The sequence below is a fragment of the Protopterus annectens genome, chromosome 2.part2 (assembly GCF_019279795.1).
Source record: "Protopterus annectens isolate FY-2018-M chromosome 2.part2, PAN1.0, whole genome shotgun sequence".
Taxonomy (NCBI): Eukaryota; Metazoa; Chordata; order Ceratodontiformes; family Protopteridae; genus Protopterus; species Protopterus annectens.
The window spans coordinates 1,115,255,611-1,115,277,169 of NC_056730.1; the positions used below are offsets into that span (position 1 = coordinate 1,115,255,611).

At 38.8% G+C, this 21,559-nt stretch overlaps 1 protein-coding gene across 13 annotated transcripts in view; it reads left to right on the top strand.

Annotated features, from left to right (window-relative positions):
• The window catches only part of PIP5K1B (phosphatidylinositol-4-phosphate 5-kinase type 1 beta), a 1,685,295-nt gene that overhangs the window by 890,142 nt on the left and 773,594 nt on the right, over window positions 1–21,559 (top strand). Inside the window, exon 5 of one of the 13 annotated variants that reach the window (XM_044064338.1) lies at window positions 2,160–2,234. The exons of the other annotated variants lie outside the window; for them this stretch is intronic. The gene's annotated coding sequence lies outside the window, so the exon portion shown is untranslated. The remainder of the gene's footprint in view (window positions 1–2,159; window positions 2,235–21,559) is intronic. 13 annotated transcript variants of the gene reach the window in all.

The window sequence follows — 21,559 nt, forward strand, 5'->3', positions numbered from 1 at the left end:
TTACCGCCACAGTTTCTGTTTATATGCCAGTTGTGATTGACTCTAAATTTCCCAAATCCCCTGTTTGACAATCAACCAGATACATATCTACATACTTTTCTACTCAATTGTAGTAGCTTAGTAATCTTTTGTGATATTTTTGGCTCGCCTCTGCTGACCATTAGCTGCATCCAGGGACCAGACCTTATCCAGCAGGTCTACCAGGCACTACTTAGCCACTTACAGAGTAGCTTGATCCATGTCTGGAGCCAGTGAGAAGATGAAGGCTTTCTGGGGCAGTGTTATACTTTTCACAAGTTGTGTTTTTCTCCTACATATCTTCTCCGTCTGTATGCCATTCCAGGTTAGAGTATGCATTTGGCTGCACTGGCATATCACCCATGCCTTTGTGTGATTCAGCCATGGCCCTGACCACCTGTGGACAACATGACGCACATCTCAGGCCTGCATCAAGGGTCAACCATGAAAGTGAAATAGATCAAACAGACACAGAAACCAAGGAAAAACCAGGAAAACCACCAAAGAAAATGTATTAAAAATACTAAGCCCTTTCATCAAAAATAACCAGACTTTTTCAGAGTATAATGAACAGCAAAAAGTAGACTTTATATAGCAAATGTAGTACATCACGTGACCCCCCACACACCCATCAATTTAAAAATGAAAGCCAAATACATTTATGTTATACAAAAAAATATGGAAAACATTAACGAAAAATACAAAATATTTCCATTGTAACGGTTAAACTTGATATGACTTGAGCTTTAAAACGCTGCTAATGGATATTTATTCATTAAGCCCAGGAGGGGTGTTGACATTACTTAGAAAGTGAGCTCAAACATCCACCCCCCCCTCCCTCAAGGACAGGCATGTCCATGCTCCATGCCTGCAACATCAAGCACCCCAAGACAGTATTCAAACTTGGGTTGCCCGCGCTATCTATTAATTTATGTCTGTATATCTACTGGAGTAGTGCACTGATCAGTTCTGACCAGTTTCAGGGTCAGCCTGGGTGAAATACAAACAAAAATACAAAAATGTAAGCAATGACAGAGTAGTTCAGACTAGGTGTATAGCTATATATACCAGTCAACAAACAAGCAGGATGTAATGTAAAATGTATACATTACTTTCGAAAGTGGCACAATCTTCTTTAAATCTTGAGAGAGGAGAAGAGACTTGAAAAGGAGGTAGGGACAGTGTATTAGCTATGTCCTGTGTTGAAGCAGGATCATTTGGCTTGGATGAAGAAGTGCTATACTCATGGTTTTGTCCTTCTGTGCCACAGACACGGGCTGTTTTATGTTAGTATTGATTCAATAAAAGACAAACATTGATTCAGTAAAGTGAGTTTTCAATGAAATAAGTACTCAGCAATTTTTTTCAGTGTTTTGTGATTCAGCCAAATGCATGGATCCAATGTATGTCAGACTATCAGTACATTAAAAGTGTAGAGGTTAGTCTGGTTGCCCTGTCACTTATTTTAATGAGTACAGGTATAGATACTCAGTATGTCTTTCTATTTCTGCAGGGAGCTGATTACTAAGAAACAACTGCATTTCATTGATTGCTTTAATATGTGTAATGAGAATGATTCAGAGCCTCAGGAAACAACTTCTGAGAACCAGAAGAAAATGTAAAATGCCAAACTGAATATCGGTATCCACTGAGCAAGGGGCTCATGACAGATACATTCAAATTCCTGAAAGCGTTTGAGTGATCTTGCTAGGCCTTACTTAGCATCAGTAATTAGCTAATCTAAAATACAGTGGTGAAAACAGATGTTAGTTGCTGGCAGAACCAAGACACAAATTAAAATATTGTTAGTTTTTTCCTAAAAGTATGGTGGAACTGATAGCCTACACCCTGCCATATGGATGTGATGATAAAAATATCAGTTGTTTGAAAAGTGGTGCAGCAGAGTGTATGGTTTACTGTTTGTTCATGGTACTCATAGTAAGACTAGGCCTGAGGAAACAGTGAAAGTAATTTCTGCCTTTATAAGTATAGCAGATGTAATGTCACTCAATGCTTCCTTTTTTTTGGGGGGGGGTACCAATGTGTGCCTACAAAAAACATTGATAACAATTAACAGATTCATAAAGACTAACACATATTATAGCATTCTAACTAGACTTGGGCACAATTTCTCTTTTCAGACTGAAATAATGAAATTGCTTCTGTGAAAGTACTTTGAAGTGAGCTACGTCTGAAAACATTTCATTTAAGTCTTGGTATGCATTTTTTGTTTTTATATACTTTTTATGTTAAACATTTCTGTTTATGAATTTGAACATGATTATGCTGATAAAGAGTAACTGAATGTGGTACCATGGTGAGGACAGATGCAGCAACAAGGAAAATCAGCCCATGGCAAGTAAACATATGAGTGTAAACTTTTGTAGATAGCCATACCTCTCAACTTTCCATAATTTTTGCAAATAATTAAAAAGGAACCACTCGTTGAGCAGAAACAAATTTACTGAAGTAAGTATAACCACTCAGTACATAAATACAAAAAGTAAGCGCTTTGGTCAGGCACATAGACCAAACTTCATCAGACTTAATCATAATTTTTGCAGTATGTCCCTGGGTTTGACTCATATGCCTGACTGGTGCATTGTAATATTCTTTTTGGTAAATTACTAACGATTACAGCCAATCATTCCAGACCCCCCACCATGCCCCAATATTCTCACTACACCTTTCTAAACATACTGGAAAATATTAACATACAACCAAACACCCTAATACTGGGTGATTTCAACTTCCCTGCCATTAACTGGGAAAACTACACTGGTGCCAACACCTTTTCCCAACGGTTCTTGGAATTCATAAATTCCAATGCCCTGGATCAACTAATCCATTGTCCTACCAATCCATGAGGGATCTCAGCTTCTTACACCTTCTGGCACCTCACCTAAGTGTCATGTTTAATCATAGCCTCATCTTGGACTTCGTAAAATTAAGGTAAATATCCTAGACCTGGTCATTACCAACATGGGAGATAGATGCTCCACACCAGTGGTCACCCTCCATACCTCTCAACCTGGAAACATCAAAAATCTGGACAAGGCCCATGAAAAATAGGTACAAATCTGTACGCTGATTAACATATAATTTGCATACATAATTATGTAACCCCCACCCACTCCAATGTAATTGTGGGATACCAACTTTTGAACGCAAATTGAAGAACAGACAACCAAAACATGGCACCAGAGTCCCCCTGCAGCCATCCCAATGTCCCATTACCTGTCTATTTCACCCCATTTACCATAAACACTAATGTATGCATACTGCTTTACTTCTACAATGATTTGAATTTTATTTTTACATTTTACAGCACAACAATGCAGAAACACTAAAAGACATCATCTGGTAAACAAAGCAATACTGTCTCACAATGAAAATAGGCTTGACATTAAATTTTGGCCTTGAAACTCACATTCATTGAAACAGCATTGAAACCCACACCACATCCAAAGAAAATGCATCTGGCCAGTGGTGGATAAAGATTACCTTTGGGCTGTTTTCAAATCATTGGCCCCTTCCACACAAAACAAGAAACATACATGTGTTCTTTTCTTTATACACCTTCCTGACTTTATTAAATTATATTCCTTGTATAATACAACACACATGTTAGAGCGCATTTTAAATTTATTGTTTGAACATTTTACCAGTAATCTGTACTGTAGACAATGAAACAAAAACACATGAACCAATAATAACAAAACTGCACAATTCAGAACTTTTCCATCATAAAAGTCTACTTCCACACCCACACTATAAATAGAATGACAGTAGTGTAAGCCATAGGCATCTTGCACAGCGTCTCACACTTATTTTCAATTTCATTTTTTTGGGGGGGGAGGGGGACAAAAGGTCAAAAACCAGGGACACATTTTAAACATTGCTTGTATAATTTTGTAAAGTTGCTAGAATAAAATGTTGTGCTATCATCATGCATTTCACTGGCAGGTTTTGAACCCAGGACTCTATGCACTATTGCTAGAATAAAATGTTGTGCTACCATCATGCATTTCTCTGGCAGGTTTTGAACCCAGGACTCTATGCACTACATTCAGAACAACATACCACTATCCCAAATCAGCAGCTGCCTGAAAAATAGGAAGACTGAAACTTAATAGCCATCATTTAGTGAATTCATTTCTCACTTCTCAACATAGCTGTTAACCTCAACACAAAAAACATGGACAAACAACAAAGCCAATAGGTGAATACAAATTCAGTTCTCACTTCTTACTCACTATATCTCTGAACTGTTAGCACAAAAACAATAATAGGGGAATACAAATTGTGTGCTCACTTCTTATCATAGCTCTAAACTCTTAGCACAAAAAAAACATGTTCTTACTATTCATCATAGCTCTATCAAATCTTAGTACAAAAAAAAACATAGACAAAGCTCAGAACATAACTTTCAACTGTTAGAGAAAAACAATGTTCTCACTTCTCATCATAGCTCTCAACTCACTCAGAAATGGTGGTGACTAGGGATAGTAGGCTCTTTTTACCCTGTACTAAAGGTACAGGGTTTGAGCCTGAATACCTCTAGCCACCAAGTGTATTATATGGGGGCATTTACACACACACACACACACACAGAGGTTCCTTACCCATTGCTGCCATATCCCCATTTCATCTTCTGTTCAGTTGCTGCCATTAATCCCTGCCGTTGCTGCCATATCCCCATTTCAGCTTCTGTTCAGTTGCTGCCATTAATCCCTGTTTCCCTGCCGTTGCTGCCATATCCCCGTTTCAGCTTCTGTTCAGTTGCTGCCATTAATCCCTGTTTCCCTGCCATTGCTGCCATATCCCCATTTCAACTTCTGTTCAGTTGTTGCCATTAATCCCTGTTTCTATTCAAAGTAATCCCGGCTTGGCGAACTGCTCTGCACAAGCGTTTCTGCTTCTGTTCAGTAATCCCGGCTTGTTGAACTGCTCTGCACAAAGCGCGGCCTGCCAGCTTGCAATTCCCGCCATTTCCTGTATCTGTTCAGTAATCCCGGCTCGGTGAACTGCTCTGCACAAGCACGGCCCGTCAGCTTGCAATTCCCGCCTTTTTACAACTTAAGTCAGCCAGCCGGAAATGATGATGTGAGCTCCTTGAGCTCAATTCCGACTGGCTGGTAGCCTGACAGAGCTGACGTCATTGCGCACGTGATGACGTCAGCTCCGACAGCGTGAAAATTCTAAAAAAGCAAAGAAAAATCGGAAATGAAGAGGTGCCACTCGGGAATCGTGGCACCCCTTCATTTGGACCCCAAAACTCGGTAAAAAACGAGTAATTCGGAATGGTTGGGAGGTCTGTCACCCTCTCATTGGTCAGGTCTGACCATAAGCAAATCACCCTTGATATCCACATCCCACCCCCACCCCCCAGTAAGGAAACCTCCGTAAAAAAACTTCTCCAAAGCCAGCTTTCATGCTACTCAAGTCAGAAGTGACAAACTTCATGGCACCCATGCAGATGGGATCTGAAAGTCTGACTGCTGAATCATACACTAAGGCACTGTACGAGCACATCCACTCATGCATGAATCGTGCCATCCCAAATAGAACCAAGATGCTCTCCTCCAAAAAAAGGAAGCCAAACTGGTGGTCCCCTACCATAAACTATACAACAGAAGGAAGAAACTGTTGCAGAAAAAAGGAAAATCTGAGAATGCAAAAAACTCCCTTACCAGCCTCAGAAAGAAGCTGAGATCCCTCATATAATCCTCAAAAGCTAGTTACGAAAATAAAATTGCCAAAGATTCCAAAGACAAATTCAAGGCATTCTATAGTTATGTCAAGAATCTAAATGGCAATGCTCAGATCTGCTCTGAGCTACAACAGAATGGGATTAAATATACTGATCCCAAGGATATTGCCAATATCCTGGCAGATCGATTTAGTGCCAACTTCACCCCCCTCACACCCCCTAAAGGGCCCATCTCAATACCAAAATATTGCCAAATTCTGGTAATCATGGCCACACAGGTAGAAAATGCACTCTCCAAAGCTAAGAATACAGCATACATGGGACCAGATGACATTTTGGGCTGTGTACTACATGAACTACAAAATGAACTGGCACATCACCTAAGTGTCATATTTAATCATCGCCTTCACCTCAGGCTTCATGCCCACTGAGTGACGCACAGCTACAGTTATCCCACTCCACAAGGGGGGATCCACCTTGAATCCTGGGAACTACCATCCCATCAGTCTGAAGAGCCTGATCTGCAAGGGCATGGAATGCATTATCATGGAACTTATACACAAAGACATTGGCAACCTTCAAACACTGGACCCCACCCAGTTTGGGTTGTGAAGGGCCGATCTTGTCTCCTGAACCTGATTGACTTCTTCGAATCAGTCTCCAGAGCTGTGGACAAGGGTAAGGCGGTCCACACAGCTATCTGGACCTAGATAAGGCCTTCAACACTATCCCCCACTCTGGAGTCATAGATAAACTTACTAAGCTGGGAATAAATCCTTACATCACTTGATGGGTTGCCAACTGGCTTACTGACAGAACCCAGGCTGTAAAAGTAGCCGACTCCAAATCCAGCTCCAGACAAGTGACAAGTGGAGTACCTCAGAGTTCAGTCCTGGGACCGCTCTTGTTTGGCATCTACTTCTCTGAAGTACAGGCCAACACTAAGGGACTCTGGCTAACAAAGTTTGCAGATGACTGCAAACTGGGAGCCATTATTGAATCCCCAAATGATGTGGATATTCTTCAAAAGGGCCTTACAGAAACAGATGCTTGGTGCCAGAGCCATGGGCTCAAGCTTAATTCCAAGAAATGTATAGTTATCCCCTTTGGGAAAAAACATGTACCCATGAATTACCACATAGGTGGCAGTACACTAAACACCGAAAGTGTGATGAGAGACTTAGGGACACAGGTAGACAGTGGTCTCACCTTCGATAACCACATCGCTACAACAGTCAGGAAATTCTTCTATGTGACACACCTCATCACTAAGGGCTTTTCATCCAGAAAAAAGGAGGTCATTGTCCCACTCTACTCATTCCTCATTAGACCCATTATAGAGTATAACGCCCCATTTGATATGTACCTCACAAGACACCTGCAACAGCTGAAAATGCCGCAGAAATACCTTACTAAAAGAATCACAGGCATAAAGCAGATGCCATATGCTGACCATCAAAAAAAACTCCAGCTATACTCTGTGGCATATCGTCTACTCAGAGGTGATCTCTGCTTAACGTACAAGGCTATGTCAAACCCTGAGCTGTTGGACATGCCCCACTTAAAGAAATCCCAATTCCTCAGAGCCACACACTCCAGGGATCTAAATCTTGTCATCACAATGAACAAAACATGCTGGAGGGATAGGTTCCTGACCCAGAGACTCCACAGACTCTGGAATAGTCTGCCCATATATGTCAAGCAGAGCGCCTCCTTGGCCCTCTTCAAAAGGAACCTTGATGATTGGATGGGAGACAGGAAATTCACCCTAGGGATCAAGTCAGTCGCCCTGCTAGACAGGTGTCCAGAGAAGTAAATATTGTGGGAAGAAATATCCAGGGAATTGTTATGGCTAGGCTTGTATAGGCCCTAGGGCCGATAGCCTAGCACTAACCTATGAACATTAGAGTTTCATGCTTTTATTGTTCAGAAAATGCATGTAGAAGTGAATTAAAGTTATATTTATCTAATTGTCCCCAATTTTGGAATCCTTGTCTCCCCCTCCATTCTTTTTGGCTTTGTCTACAATTCCTGAGCAAAGAATTATTTAGCATGGGCATATTTAAACATGTGCATAATTGATAGGCAGGTGAACAAAGAAGTTGGGAAGTATGTAGACGGCTGCATTTTGACTATGTACAGAACTGACAGGCAAGTTGCACAAGTTGGCAGCACAACAAAAGCAATGTTTTTTTTTCCTCTGACATGCTGGTGTCCAGCCCAGTCTTTTTGCATGTCAGTCAGTACAGAGATGTCAGGTGATTGCTGTTCTCTAGTCATCCCGGTAGTTGATTACTCATCATATGTTCCCCTGTTGTAGTGAACAGTCCTGGGATAATGTGTGCTGCAAGTCCACTTTTTAAACTGTGTGTAACACTCAGTAGCTGGTTATGTTTGACTGAAGAGGTATTGCTAGCCATCAAGATTTTGGGTAATGGATTTGCTCTGGAGCACAGCTGCCCACAGAAGCAAGATAGACTTTAAGGAATTTCATAACATCTATCTTACTTGCCCCCCTGCACCACCACACTCCCTGATAATTATACATACCAAATCTGAAGATGCACAAATCCCCCTCCCATTATGTTTAATTTTGTCAATCTTTTGTGCTTCAGTCTTTTTCAGCGTTGGTCTTATTACTTTTCAGTCTTTTTACTATCGATCTTATGTTATTTCAGTCATTTTTAGGTACACCTATACATACACACACACCGACACACACACACACATATATTTATATATATATATATATATGTGTGTGTGTGTGTGTGTGTGTGTGTGTATATATATATATATATATATATATAAGAAGCAAATCTGTAAGTTTTACTAAGGATTCTCAAACTCACAGTCTTAACCACTATTTCTCACCATTCTGATTCCAAGTGAATAGAATTATCATCTAACAGCCGATACTAGGGCAAATTAATAGCACCATCTCTGCCCACAAGGAGCTATGGCGAAGAAGCAGTATTCCAAGAAACTAAGATTGCATCAGCATATTTACCCCTCCACTAGCACATTCAGGAACAGAGATAGATAAAATAGGGAATGCATGTTTATTGTGCTGCTGGCAGTTTTGGAATGTGATAAACTTCATGGCAAGATAAAAGTATATGTTTTTATAGGTTCTGCCTATAGTGGTCAGTTAATAGGGTGTATATTATAAGAACAAACACTTAAAATGTCGAGCACCAATTTGTTGACACGTTTTAAGTGAACGCTGTTATAAGCAAAAGCTCTAAACATCTAAAACGTTAAGTTCGAAATGTCATAGTTGGCCAACACACGCAAATGTAGCAGTGACGTAAGATGTGTACATTATGAATTATGCATGTTTACCTTAATTTTAGTGCACTCTTGGAGTTGGTATATATAATTAGCAGGGGGTGTGGGGGGTGCAGCCCCTCTGCAAAAATTAGAGGAAAATTAGTGTATGTGTGTTAACTAGTATGTGTTTCGAGAAAGTGCCATTTTGGTCAAGTATAATTTTGGAGATTTACTGTTGGCAATTGGTATGGTTACTTCATTTAGTTTACAAACAGGAAGGATTGTAGTGTATATTTAGGGTGTTCGTTACAAGTGAAATTTACTGTGTTTGCAGTTCATGTTCAATACAGCACTGGGGGATTGGTGTTGGACAACTAAAATATTTTGAGTATGTCGGTTTCAACTTTGTCAGCTTTTGCTTATAAGAGCGTTCGCTTAAAACGTGTTGACATAGATGTGTTCGACATTTTAAGCATTTGTTTTTATAATATAGATGCATTTAATATTATCAAAATGTTTAACAGTAATAGCTAACATTTGAGATTAGAATGTTCTAGTCTTTCCTGGCAGGAGGACAGAAGAGGATAATTTCCAGTTGTACACTTACTTTTTACTGTATACTTTTCCTTCTCTCATCCAATATATTTAACTTTTCTGGGTGCATAGTAACTGTTATTCCTCATTTTATATATAATATAATGGCCTTCCTTATTTTTCATAACTTTAAGCACACCTTCTTATTTAGAAGTATCATTGTCCCAACCCTGGAGTCCTTAGAATCCATCCTATAAGTTTGATTTTTATTGTTCATGCTTTTGATCTACTGAGCTGTTGTATTGTCAACACAAGGAGGAAAATATGGCTCTGCATTATATCCTGAAGCTCAAAGTGTGGCTCTGGACCATATCTTGAACCTCATCTGTAAAAGGGGTGTTACGCACCAGCTACAGAGATGATTTTTCTCAGTGATAATAATCCAGGAACCATGGCATACCCCAGACTAGTAGTACCTGCCAGATAATCATGAGTGGGCCATCAGAAACCAGTCACTGAGCTATGTAAACATGAGAATGCTTAAGTGGTAGAGGACATCATGCAGAACAGCTATCCTCTCTGGAGCGGAGTACCTTGTAAAGAAAGTGTTGTCCACAATCCTTGCATAGCATCTCAATTGCAGTGTAACCCATTAGGGCAGTACAATTAGGAGCCTCAGAAGACACTCAGTGAAGTATCACATGACTTGTGTGGAGGTCGGAACCATGTATGTCAAGGATAAAATATTCACATTCCCCTCTTTGGCTGAAACAGACAGGATCATAATCCCTTTCCTTGTTCCCTTGTTGGAAAAGTCTGTACTGTCCCTTTAGTAAGCAGTGACTGAGACTGCTGTGAAAGGTTCTCTGAACTAACTGATCTGCTAGAAGACACTGTACTGGGGTGATCCTTCCATTGTAACCATTCCTCTTTATGCAATGTGTGTGGAACCTACCTATCTTAGGTGACTGCTGTATAAGTTTGGGCAAGTGCACAAATCTGTTCTTGCACTAGTGTGTTTTGATGGAGTGAGCCAGCAATGCTAAGGGACTGACTAGCCAAAAGACATCTTGGTAAATTTCATACAAGGAGTGGGGCAAGCAACGTTGTCTATAATTTGGAAGGTCTTCTTTGGTTTCTGTCTGCCCTCCTCTTAATGACTGTGAGGGAGTTAATGAGTTAGCTGTAGAACAATCTGCAATGCTTGGATAGTTCAAACAATATGGGAGACTAGGACATGGATAGGTATGCCTTAACAAGCTCAATCAAAGAGTAAAAAGGTCACACAGACAAACCAATTAGTAAAAAACTACAAGGAAACACTAGCCAAGCTAGGGTTTTCACTGTGTGATACCTTAAACCTCCTGTAATAGAGGCCCATGGGATATATGCAAATGAATATAATGATACCTAGTGTTTCAGCGATATAGCTGAATGTGCATGATCTTTTCCTTTTTCTGTTACAAGTCTTTATGGACTCATTCAGGCCAATAAACTAACCCCCTTTTGATCTGAATGTGTCCACAAAGCTTAAAAAAGAAAAAGGAAAAAGTCATGGACATTCAGAAGCCATATAGCTGAAACACTTGATGTCCTTAAGAGGATATATCCCATAGGCCTCTATTACCAGAGGTTTAAGGTATCACACAGTGAAAACTCTAGTTTGGCTATATTTTTCTTGTAGTTTTTTTGCCTTAGCAAACTCAACAAACAGTGTTGTTGTGAAATGGCTGTGGTTCAAGCTCATATAAATGATAATGATTACTGTGAGAACTGCTGTACTGGTATTATGGCCTGGGCTGCAAATCACACAACATCCCCTTTATTCTTTTAAGTAAGGAATAGTTAACTGATAGCATGTACATCAGGTGAAATAATGGTGAAGCAATGTGTACTGCTGCTGCCATTTCTTAGTTCTCTAGTCCACCTCCAAGCTAAGATGTCTTCTTTTCAGAGACTATTTGCCATCCTTGTGTATGCATGTTTTTTTTTGTTTTTTTGTCCTCGGTGTTCCAGTGCACCGCTGATCCATCACATTGCCCATAAGTGTGTCTGCCATTTTACTGAATGGTTGTGCTCCCTGATATGGACTGTCACTCTGCCTTGCAGTAACTAAGTGACTGGATAAGGCTTGGCTCTTCCATGAACCTGAATTAGATTAAGCAGGCAATCAGACACATGAGTGAGTAAATGAATGAATGAATAACATATACATAATAATTCACAGAAAATAAACCTTCACATATATGTAAAAGTCCACAAGCACACAAAGTGTATGATACTCATGACAAAGATACTGATCAAAAACACTGAGAGGAATTCACAATCGCAGCTTCATTCTCCATACTGTATGATACATAACGCATATGTTATATGCTGTGTACCACATAGTACAACATACATAAATTAATCATAACTGTATGGAGTACTGTGGGAGACCTGATATGCTGAAGTTTAGAATTATGTTTTCTATGATAAAATGGCTACTTTGGTTGTGGTTGTATACATGTAAGTGGGTCACTGTGGTGTTGTACACCTTGTGCAGTACACAGTGACTTTGTGTCATGGATGGTGATACACTGAGTAGCAGCCACAAAGCTGAGAGAGCTAGTAAATGAAGCAGCAGGAAGGGGCAGTGGGCCTTGCACTGGACTAGTGTACTTGAAGAATGTTGTGCTTAATCTTCTGTAAAGCAATAGGAAGTTAAGGACAAAAGAAAACTCATTTAGGCAGCCACATAATACCACAGATACTATCCATGGCTGCTTAAATAACTACCAGCAATGAGTTTTTAAATGACTCCCAGTACTATACTCAAGCCAGATCCCCAGTGCTGAACACATCCTTGACAGTTTGTGCCTGGGGCAGTTGCTCTTTCACCCTAGCCTATTTATATTATGTTCTTGAAGGCTGTAGCACTCTCTACTGAATGTAGTACATAAGCTGGTCAGTACAAATACAGAAGGTTGAAACCTCTGCAGCAGTGTGCATTTAATAAACTGGTCTGTAATTAGCCTGAAGGAATATTACAGATATGGTAAGCAAGTATGATGCAGTCTGGGACCTCAGGCCATTAGAGACAGTCCTGTATCGTCTGTGGTACCAGACTAGATGGGGATGGCCAAACATTTGGTGTTCCTCTCACCACTGGAATAGTCTCCCAACTTAACAAGACAGCTAACTTTTTTTTGTTTTTTTTTTAACGAGAAGAATTTTTATTAAATTATCACTTATGATATAGGCAATCGTATATTTATAAATGAAAACAAGCCATATTGACAAAGTTCCAGTTGCAAGTATTTTACATCACAGACCATACTGACATAAATTTAGTTGCAAACATTATACATCACTTATAATCTACCCAATCATTGTTAGTCTAGCATTACATAGCTCATTCAAATCCTGCCTTCTTTTAAAACTCATTCCTCCTCTGTATGTATTGTTCCCACAGTTCCAACTTTCCCCTATGTAATTTGCTTCTACCTTTTTCTAAAGATCTAAATTCCAGTTGTTTTATCTCTGATACTTTATTCACTACTTTTAGTTAGGGTTGACTTTGATTTCATAGGTTTATAGGTTCATAGGTTGGTACTAGGCTATTGGCCATAGGGCCTATACAAGCCTAGCCATAAGAATTCCCTGGCTATTTCTTCCCACAATATTTACCAATAATTGTTTTTTTATCAGCCACCATAACTAAACTCAGCAAGACCTTACTATGTCTAGGCAATTCCAATTCTGTATCATAGCTCAGAAAAATAATTTCCCTAGGTACACCAATTTGCTTGCTCAGTATCTCTGATAGAGTAATCTGCAGGGAATCTTTAAAGTCGGCCAAATCATTACACTCCCAGAAAATATGTTCCCATTTACCTCTTTTTTCCTCATCACACCTCCAACATTTGCTGTCTACCTGAGGAAAATATTCTCTGGAGTCCACTTGGGGTATAAAAATATCTGTGTAAACATTTCCAAGCAAAAAAATCCTAAATCTTCTAGATTTTGTTGCATATTTGGGAGACAAACATACATCCCCCATTGTTTCTTTGTGAATTGTTCATCCAATCTCTTTTCTGATCCTTTGTAACCTCCTCTGACTGATTCTTACGGTTATCATATAATATTTTGTATGTTCTACTAATTATTCCTTTTTTAACAGCAACTTCTGTTCTGGATTCTACTAAATACTCTACCAGTGCTGGTCTTTAATTTAGGACCCCCTGTTTCTTTCTCTTTGCCTATACCCTGATATCATTCCTTGACAGGGAAGGCAGTCTCTTACCTGCAGTCTAAGTACATTATTGGCATATTTCCCTTCTATTACTTTCCCCTCTCTAGTTATTTGCTCCCAATACCTTGGTTCCTTTGCCAGTTTTCTCCAATAAATTGTAGCCCCCTCTTGCCTACTATCTGTATCCGTAGTTGCAGTTATCCCTATCGGCAGAATCTCCTTTCTCCATTCCAATGTTGGCTTAGTTCTTACTATACTTTCTGCTACTTCATGAATATAATATTCTGTGTGATTATTGTTATTATCCTTAAAGGTCTTCTTCTTTTTCTTTCAGCTGTTCCTGTTAGGGGTCACCACAGCAGATCATCGGTTTCCATTTCTTCCTGTCCTGTGCATCTTTGTCTGTCATACCAACCACCTGCATGTCCTCTGTCACTGCATCCATAAACCTTGTCTTCAACAAACCAAATGACAGCTGGTTCACCCAGGCTAACACTGTGCTGAAAAGCAAATAAACTGTCTGTGCAATCCAATAATAAAAGTTCTGTTAAAATCCAGAATTTAATGAAAAGAATGAAATAAAACAAAATAAGAACAAAAATAATAAAAATGAAGTCCCTTGTCCAACAATAAGCGCTTTTGAATAGTTCTTCTTCTTCTTCAGCTGTCTTTTGGTTTGTGGATTATTTATTGGACAGTTCACCGCAGGGAATATCTCTTCATTTTTTTTTTTTTTTTTTTATAAACCTTATCTTAGGCCTTCCTCTTTTCTTCTTACCTGGCAACTTCATCCTTAGCTGACTTTTCCCAATACAGCCATCATCCCTCCTCAGCACATGTCCAAACCAGCACAATCTTGCCTCTCTGGCTTTGTCTCCAAACCATCCAACCTGGGCTGACCCTCTAATATACTTATTCCTAATCCTGTCCACTCTCATCACACCCAGTGTAAATCTTAACATCTTTATTATCCTTAAAGGTCTGCATCCAAAATCCCAGTCTTTCCCCGTTTCTTGAGCTTCCCCACTGTTTCATCATCATCCCTTTCCACGTATACATTTCTGCTTGTGCTATGTACAGGAGCTTTAACTGTGTAGCTTTGAAATACCCTTTCAAATCGAGCAATGTCAATCTGCTTTATTTCTGTTGGAAGAACCAGCTTATCCCACTTGACCCTTGCCATCTTCCCATCCTAGAAAAAGTCCTTCAACTCTTTATTAATTGCTATCCACAGCTTCTCCTCTGACTGATAAAAATATGCCTGACCTGTGTATAAGACTAAAGGGGCTAAAAACATTGTAACTGCTTCTATCTTACTACCATATCCATATAACAGAGCTTCCAACATGCTCTGTCCTCTAATTAAAATATCTCTTCTTGTGCAGTCTCATGTTCATCCAGCCTTTTCTTCATTTCAACCTCTAAGTTTTGCAGTTTTATCACCTCTTCTGAATATCTGTTTAAAGATTCTTCCATTTTTTTACAGCCTTTTGTTGTTTGAGTTGATATATAATCCATCAGTGTTTTGTTTATTTTAGTCAGGTCTGTGTGCAGTTACTTTATTTTAGTCAGGTCTGTGTGCAGTTACTTTATACTTTTCTTTAGGTTACTGGAAGTCATGTTTGAAGCTTGCACTGCTTTTGCTGAACAGCTGCAGTACTTTTCCCAGTATGTGTTTTTTCCTTACCTTTTGTAGCTGATTTTCCTTCAGGTCCTCTGTATTTCTTTTTTCCTGGCATCCAGGCAGTGCATAGCATGTTACTAAATGTACCCAGAAGTATAGGTCCACTAGCTTTCTCTGTTAAGTTTCTGTTTTTGCACCGGGAGACCTAGAATTAAGCTATTACTCAATGTGCAGCCATCTTGGAAGTTCAGCACAGTTTTTGTATCTTAGGGTTATATACTGAATTCACATCTTCCATGCAAAATAATTTCATAAATTTCTTTAAAAATCTGTCCTCCATTATTATATTTTCCCTTCTGGGCCCCAGACACATCTTTACTGTTGCAAATCAAATTCCATTCCCCGCCTATAATTAATATTCCTTGCTGAAAGCTGATTATTTCTCCCAGACTTTCTGTAAGCTCCATTATAGCAGTTTTAGGTGGAATATAAATACATGCCAGTGTAATCCTTCTCCCTTGCCAGTAGCCCCTTAGCACTACAAATCTGCCATAATTATCTTGTTTATCCTCTTCTATCACTATTGGAGCTCCTCTTACAATTAATATAAGTATTTCTGTTTTCCTTTGCCCCAGGTATTTCGCTGAATAACCATCCTGAAAACTTTTCTTTATCAAATTCACATGTTCAGTTCTTCCCAAGTGTGTCTCCTGTAGTATAAATATTTGCACTGTACATTCTTAATATAGTTCACTACTCTTTCTTTTTGTATTTATCTGTGAGACCATTGACATTTAAAGACATTACAGAAAGCATCATTAAAGTGACATCTAACATTGTCAAACTGTGTGCCACCGTAGTGTAAAACTAAGAGCCCATCATTTATAAGGAAGGTTACGCATCTTCCCATCTCTTACTTAGTACCCACATGCACAAAAGAGCCACCCTTATTACTCTTCTTTTTGTTATGTGGTACCTTGTCCACCACACAGGATCCACACAGCTTGTCTTTAATACATAGTAATGTAGCTGTATTCACCAAATGTACTGTAAATGCAAACATGTTATAGAATTTAACTGTTATCATAAATATTAAATCACTGTGCACAGTTCTTAGTGAAATTTGATTATTTAGATTAATCACCACAAACTTTCACTTACTGGCTTGCAGCAAAAGCAGATAACTTACCATCCCAAACCATTTTTTGTCTCTGTGCAATTTAATCAGAACTGAATATGTCCCTTTCAAATGATGTTCATGGGTTACTCTCCCAACAAAGGCATTAATTCACTGTAATGTGCTAAACCACTATCCCACAATTGGGTAATGGATACAGTGGTAAAGACATGATTATCAGTGCTATAATTTACAGAGTATCACTCCATACACCATCAGAAATATTTTCAGACTAATTTGTAACATTTTCTGAGATGAGTTTTACTTTTCATACACTACTTTTCTCTGAGACACCCTCCCCACCCACAAGTCCTTGCACCATCCACTCCATCTAGGGAGCTGAGGAGAAAGCAGAGTAGGAGCATTGAAGTCACACTTGCAGAGGATCAGTTTTTTTTCTTTGTTTTTAGTTGTTTTATTTTTCTGTATTATTATTTGCTTTTTGCCCTGCCAGTTCCCCACACATTCCCTATGACATCTCTGGAGTTGAGTGTACAATGGCCATTGTCTAGGGCTGTCAGTTACTTTTGTGAGTCATAAAAGCCAACAGACATTCTGCACATACCTCAGTAGGTTCCCATGTCTTCACAGAGAAATATGGAGCACTTGTTTCCAGACATGTAGCCCACTACCCTCCCCTCCAAAGTAGGCCAGCTGCTTCTTGTTTCGTCATTTCACCCTCTACTCTTTGTTGGCTCATCTACCACTAGGACCACTAGTCAAACCCAGGTTATCAGGGTCACTGTTAGGGGCCACTAGTCAAACCCAGGTTATCAGGGTCACTGTTAGGACTTCATCTTGTGTGTCATAGAGCTGATGTTATTGCACAATAAAATTTCAAAAGAGATCTTTCATTAAACATTTTTTTTCATTATTAGTACAGCCTCAAAATCCGCCTTTACTAAGGATCTGCATTATGCATTTCAATTGTTTTACAAAATACTTCAACCATTTTGGCTTAGTCCATATGAGCAACTAAAAACCTATTAGGTTTTTATTATTTTTATTATTAGATTTTTATTTTTTTTTATTAGGTTTAAGAACATTAGGATTAAGAACTGTGTGCACCCAGTGGCACTATGGTAAGGTATGTGGCTGATGTGCCAACCTGCAAAATGTGGTAGTTCCTGAATTTTCAACTGACTGGCACATAAGCAGTAACTAATCAACTGCTTAGTAAAAAAGCAGCAAGACAGATAACATGTATGGTAGAAATTATGTTGTCCATGTCACTTGACCCACTGTACCACCATGGAGAGAATCCCGAAGGAAATATTAGCTGCAGGAGTAGTAAACTTAATTTGAATAAAAATTAACCAAGATATATTAGGAAAGCGAGTTGAGGTTAGGCCAGATACACATCACTGGGACTGTGAAATGAGTACGGGATATTTCTGTGCCAAAGCCAGCAGTGGTGAAACTGGCATCGATGCACTTTCTGTGTCCTTCCTAAGGTTATTGGGCGGGGCTCCTGAGGATGAAGAGGGAATCACATTTCTTTGGCTTGGGAGATCTTTTGGGAGATAACTGTGCATATGTTGGTTGACAGATTTGATTCTTCCAAGCTCTGTACTGATTAAACATATTTTCACTGATCAAACTAGCTGAAGTGCATGGTTACAGTAGGCCCAGTCCAAGTTTAGTACCTTAGCAAAATTATTTTTTCAGTTTCCAGTTGATGACCTTGGGGTTTGAACACTTACTAAGGAGTATGATCACAGGTTTTCACCAGGTGTTCAGACACCAGATAACACTTAAATGAATTAGTTTGTGTGTGGAGTGGTACAGGTGCCACTGGTTTTGCATTCTGTATTGCACTGGTTCCAAATTATTTTCATGCAAAGATTTCTCAGAGGTGACTTGTTACACTCTGGGAGTTTTACTTATAGCATTTTGTTGCTGTAGTAAATGTCACATGCATGGAAGAGAATACATTCCAAAACATGCACAACATTTACCATGACTGCATAGTCCAAGTAAGTTTTGTCATCCGGCTTCATATGATTATAGAGAAGAGGTGCAAAGTCCATATCTGTTAAAATGTAAGTCAGAGGGAGAATGGAAAATGCTAACACTACAGCATGAGGCTGCTAAATAATTTACAGTGTCAAAAGCACAACCAATAAAAACTATTACTCTTCCATGTATTCCTCCTGTTGACTTCAAGTGCAGTCTTCAAATTCCTGAATATTCCTTGGAGAGTAATGCTCAGAGATTATAATAGGTTCCACATGAGTTTGCCACACTACAAAACTATTTTTGGACTAATGTGACTCACCCAAAGTGGTTGTCATATTCATCATACCAGGTCTGAAATTTGTCTCATTTGATGTAAAAAAAAATGTGTAATACTTTGTGTGACTATAGCCTTGGGAGTCCATCTTGGTTTTTTTGAGGAATGCCCCAGTGACCAGAATCTCAGCAAGCTTTAGAGTTTAAACAAATAAAGAAAAATATTGTTTACATTTTATTTTATTTTATGATATTATATTATATTATATTACATATTATATATTATTTATTATACTATATCATATTAATTATTTGTTCATGTATATATGCATGTATGTATATATCCTTATTAACCTGTGTAATGGACTGATCCAAAATGGACCTGTTTCAGTCACAGTTCAGGAATTAACAGAATATAAGATAAGAAGCCAGGCATTAACATAGTGAACAGCAGGAATGGTGTATACAGTTAGAAAATAAAATATGCTCTTAGGTAAATGTGAATCTTCACAAAAATCAGTGGTTTGAAAATAATTTAAAAATGCAACATTTCACTGACTTGAATTGTCAAAGTATGAAGCTGTGAACCTTATTTGCTTGTTTACAAATAACAATAAGAGATAGGTATGAGTAGTTTAATGAGATTGGTGAGGTGTTGCAGTATCTCATTACAGCTGAGTGTGCCTCCAGGCATTTCTGCAGGTACCTCCTACTGGGCCTCTAGGCATCAAATGTTGTTCATATTTGCATCAATAATTCTAAAACCATGCTACATCCAAGGTGTCAGAATATTTTATCTTGAAGCGTACATGATGGCAGACACAATTGTATTGATATATGACCTCTGTTAATGAGTATTTGTTTGAACTGTAAGGTGGCAGCTTCATTTTTTAAAGGCTCAAGCCACGCCCACTGGGAGTTAAAGGTGCACTCTCAAAACAGCTGTACTGGAGAGAATGAGGTATACAATATGCAGTATAGAAGTTAATGGCAATTATCCTACTGAGCTTTGTTACTAGGTAGCAGGAGGTGTGGTATATACTTAGAGAAGGGTTAGATGACTTTATGTTATAGTGAATGACTGAAGCAGGTGCAGATTGCTGTTTTTATTAGAACGTTTAGTCTAAATTGGTTGTAAATTAGTATGTTGCAGAGTTTTTGAGGGAATATGTCCTATAATTTTGATGCTAGGATAGAGAAGAAGTGGACTGTAGATGATAGTGAGTTTGTATATCTGGCAAATGTCAGGGCATTGTTGGCCTATAGGGACAAAATGGTATTACTGATGGTCAGTCTGTGACTAAGAGGTATACTGAGGTCATTATAAAGAGTTGTATGTACAAGGCAGAGAAGTAGTAGGTCTCAGAGCTCTTTTATATGGAACTAGTTTGCTCATTGGATAGTGACAGTGAAATGTGTGCAAATCGTATTGGAGAGTAATTGAGGGTCTTTGAGTTACTGCATACAGGCATAGGCTATCAGTAATAAGGTATAATCTTGGCAGTATGTTTTTTGCCAGTAGTAGTCTTTCCATGGGGGAGAGAAAATGCGAAATTTTATAGCATCCAAAGAGGGTTAAGTTGATTTTTGCCTTTACGTTGGTGATATGCAGAGACATCTTAGGTTGCAATCAAGGATGAAGGTTGGTTGTTGTATAATGGTGGGTACATAAGTTAGGCCAATTGTTAAAATTTTGTGGAGTGCCAAAGAAAATTAGCTTGGTCTTTTTAGTGCTTAGGGGAAATTGTCTGCTAAGCAGCCATGATTGCAAATTGTGGAAATTGTGATATAGTCTTTGTACTATTGTATCATGCTTGGTGGCATTATCGTTGAAGAGATTGTTGTCAGCATAAAGGATTATTTCATCTAATTTATGGTCAGGTGCTAATGAGTTAATGAATAGATGGAAAATAAATAAAAGCAAGAATTGATCCTTGGGTAACATTGCATTGATTGAGTGTGGTCTTAAAAATGTTTTATTTGACAGAAAAGATTCTTTTTGAGAAGTAACAGGAGAACCAGTATGAGGTGGAGAGTCTACTATTTCAGTATGTGAGTGAATTAAGTGGTAGTTTATAGTTGATTGACTCAAAGGTAGACCAACAACTAGGGCACCTCTAATGTGCCCTTTGTTAATGTTGGTTAGTATCATGCCAGTAAGTATGTCCATAGCAGTTGTCATGTTTCTTTATTTAATGAAAACATGTTGGTTTGTGGACAGTATGTCTCATCAAAAAAGAAAATAAATAAGCCGATAGCATACCACCTCCAAAAGTTTACCTAGGTGTGGGAGGCAAGAGATGCATTAGTATTCAGAAAAACTGGAAGAGTTGAGAAATCTGGGGTTGGTCAAGGCTACTGCTTTTTTTCCAGATATCTGGAAATGTTTTTTGTTTGACTGGGAGGCTGAACAAATGGCAAACATGCTGGAAGATAAAACTGATGTATTGTTTATGGAATCAATGAGAAAAAGACCATCAGAACCAGAAATATTGAAAATGCAATTAACAGTATAAACTGACCAATGACTGGTGTCTTAATCACTGTCTCAAACTGAATGCAGTGGTGGGGTAGTGATCATATGAAACTGTCTGCTAATTTTTGGGAAATTTTCCTTATGTAAAAGATTGGTAGATGTGCTTCAAGGGAGGTAGGTAAGGGTAGTTTTGTAGTGTAGAAACATGAAAGGTATCAGAGAATTCTGCTGCAAGTCAGTAGGAGATAAGAGGGAGAGGTCTGCTGTAATTTCATATAACC